Below are 3,399 nucleotides of genomic sequence, written 5' to 3' on the forward strand. Positions count from 1 at the left end.
TTCATATTTATTTACCTGTCTTCAACAGTATTTTAAATTCCATACAATTGGTCAAATTAATGATACTATCAATAGAATTATCATATGCTCCATGAGGATGATTTATAATGTTCCCCCGAAAAGGATAATGATGTCTCTAAAGTGGACTAGGGTCATAAATAAACCATAGCTATGTGAATGGATTTTGAGTTTGCACTTAATCACATAATCTCAAACAATTCATTTTTATGATGTCTTACTTAATACTTGCTCTCACGAAGAGTTCACTGAATATATGGGTGCTACACCAAAGTGTGGTGAAGAAATTAGGTGGTGCTTGACTATCAGAAAGAATAGCTTCTGGGGTCTTAAAGACTTATCTTCAGTCAAGCAGCTATCTAAGTGAGGTGCCAGCTAAGTCCACACTGAAGAACAGCCTGTGTGGCCCAGGGATAATAAACAATAAGATCCAAGATCAGAGGAGGAAATGGTATCAAAGTTTAAATTCTGAGCACCCAGTTTGTAGAAGGCTATAGATGAGCGTGAAATCATAAAATCCATTTGCAAGGCCCCCACGTGGATTAAGCCTCCGGTAAATATCCTCTGATCATTGACTAGAACTGTAAACGGCCTTGCTATCAGACTCAGTCCATGGGAAAGTGGAGTAACGCAGCTGCAGTTAGGTTAAAATTTAACACCCTATCATTTGTTCTCCATTGTGACCCATTTTAAATTTGTTCTAGTTATTATGTTCTGCTTTCCTTTGGATTGAGGTTTTTCTCCTTTTATTTTGTTATTGTTCTTGGTATTTTTTATTTTTATGTATATTTATCTTTACATGAAATCCAAAATAGGTAAATTTATAGAGATAATAGCTGGATTAATAGTTTCTTAGGGTTATGGTAGAGGAATGTGGGGGAAGATGCAGAACTAGTAATAATGGATACAAGACAGAAAAAAAGTCCTAAAATTTATTGTGGTGATGATTAGACACCTCTTTTAAATATTCTTAAATCATTAAATTGTATGACATGTGAATTGTATGTCAATAAAACTATTAAACAATTTAAAAAGATTTACAGCTTCAGATACCCAATGACGGGTCACTATGCGTCACACTGACTTCACGGCACGGGGGTTTGTTTGTTCCTGTGTTTAGCCTTTTTCCTTTCCTCCTGCTCAGAATGCACATGTAATACCGAGTCCATGTCGCCATTTTAGACGGTGAGGCAATATGTTAAAGAATAGCCACGCAGCAAGACTGAAGGGGTCTGTAACGTTACAGACAAAGAAACCCACACTACTTAGAGCCATAGGCATATAACCCACCAGGAACGCCCAGCTCTAGATTTCTTCAAATGTTCGAAAAATAGATGTCTATCTTGTTTAAGCCACAAATCAATATACAAAGGGGCTTCAAAAGTTTGTGGGGAAAATTCCATTACATTTTCATTCTATTTTTCTATGATCTTTTAAAAGCTGCTTAGCATTATTCTTGGCCTTATGTACCAGAACAAGTATATGTGACACAAAGTAAAGAAATGGATAGGTAGGTATGCCTAATTATAAGTCATCATTCAATATATAAACTGAGCTTCAAGGATAGCATGTTTTAAAGTCACTAGGCAAATTGATTATTTGAAAAATTACAATGTTTATATGCACAACTACTGTTTATGTGAACATGTGGAGAAAGGTCTCCACTCATCTATCAGCTTACCACGCTGTTGTGCTTGCATGCTGCTGTGATGCTGGGTGCTCTTCTGCCAGCACTTCACCTGTCAGCACGGTGACCCACGGTGAACCGGCTTCTGTGCAGCTTCCCGACTCGGGACAGCTTCAAAAGACTCACTGCCATCTAGCTGATCCTAATTCATGATGACCCTATGGGGCAGAGAACACTGTCCCTTTGCGTTTCTGAGACTTTTAAATCTTTCTGAGAGCAGACAGCCTCGTTTTTATTCCAGGGAGCAGTTAGTAGGTTCAAACTGCTGACCTTGCAATCAGCAGCTCAATGAGTGGGACACTATACCCTCCAGGCGCTTTAAGAAGAGATTCGGAAGAAAACATAGTGTACATTTCTGAGGGATGAGCCACCACAAACCTTATGAATAACAGCAGAACGCTGTCGATAAAGTGCCGGGAGATGAGCCCTGCAGCTTGGAAGGCACTCAAAATACAGCCGGGGAAGAGCTGCCTCCTCAAAGAGGAGCGCACGCTACTGAAGTGGATGGAAGCCAGGACCTTTGTTTGTTGATGGGCTACAACTCAAGATGCGAAGAAACAGCTGCCAGCGTCTACTAATAATCAGAATGTGGGAAGTATGAAGAATGAAACTAGGAAAATTAGAAGTTGTCAAGAATGAAACAGAACACACAAAACTTGATATCCTAGGTATCTGTGAGTTGAAAAATCATGATTTACTGTGCCAGGAAAGGCAATTTCAAGATGAATGGCACTACCCTTATCAGCAAAAAGAACATTTTAAGATCTATCTTAAAGTACAATTATGTCTGTGAGAAGATAAAGTCAAGGATGATCAATTATTACAGCTATTGTTCCAATTTATACACCAAGTGTCAAAACCACTGATGAAGAATTAAAACAAGTATACCCATGTGGTCTGCATTTGTCTTAGAGAGGTTAGGCCAGAGGCATCAAATATAATCGGAGATGTCCCCTTTTCCCCACTACCCATCGAACAGTTGCTAAGAGGTTTTCAGATATGCCACTAGCATTTCAAACACCCTAGTGGACAGGTGTCACAGGAACTTCCAGACTAAGACAGACCAAGAAGAAAGACCTATCAATGTATATATTTTAAATGATCACATGAAAACTCTTCTGCATCACAAGAGAATATTGCTAAATAGAGTGTTGGAAGATGAGGACCAGAGGTTGGAAGGCACGAAAAGGCACAGTGGCCACAACGATGGATGCCGGCATACGAGTGATGATGAAGATGGCGCCCAACGTGGCGGAACTTCCTGCTGTGGTGCATGGGATCACTGTGAGCCAGAGGTGGCTGCAAAGCAACCAGCAGCACCTCCCCCACTCCCACTGTTGGCACACATCTTCGTGACCACCCGCCCGAGGAAAAGCAAGTGAAGAAAGCGATAAAGGGCTCACCGTTTTAATTCCCCATACAAACTCTGCTTTTCCCTGCTCTGCTTCCCTACGCCCTGTTTTTTGACTCCTGAGTTGGTCACTGGATAACTACTGCCAAAAGACAGCGGTCGGTGTGCCCAGCCCCTTTCTTAGGATTCCCTCTGTCCTTACTGTTCTAACAGAGGTGGCAAATGAAAACCATTTTACCTCTCATGCAGAGCAAGAGGTGGTTTGGCTATCAATGATATGCTTCAGGTGTGGATGGAAATGCACATAGAAGTATAAATAATTAAAATGCATTTGCAAATAGAA

The 3,399-nt window shown here is 40.5% G+C and overlaps 1 protein-coding gene across 1 annotated transcript in view; it reads right to left on the minus strand.

Moving 5' to 3' along the window:
- Nucleotides 1–3,399, minus strand: part of CAMK4 (calcium/calmodulin dependent protein kinase IV) — a gene marked incomplete at its 5' end in the record, with an annotated part of 309,547 nt that overhangs the window by 55,010 nt on the left and 251,138 nt on the right. The window lies entirely within an intron of this gene.

The sequence above is a fragment of the Echinops telfairi genome, unplaced genomic scaffold, assembly GCF_000313985.2.
Source record: "Echinops telfairi isolate 266 unplaced genomic scaffold, ASM31398v2 ScPeMD7_7469;HRSCAF=8507_1, whole genome shotgun sequence".
NCBI lineage: Eukaryota > Metazoa > Chordata > Mammalia > Afrosoricida > Tenrecidae > Echinops > Echinops telfairi.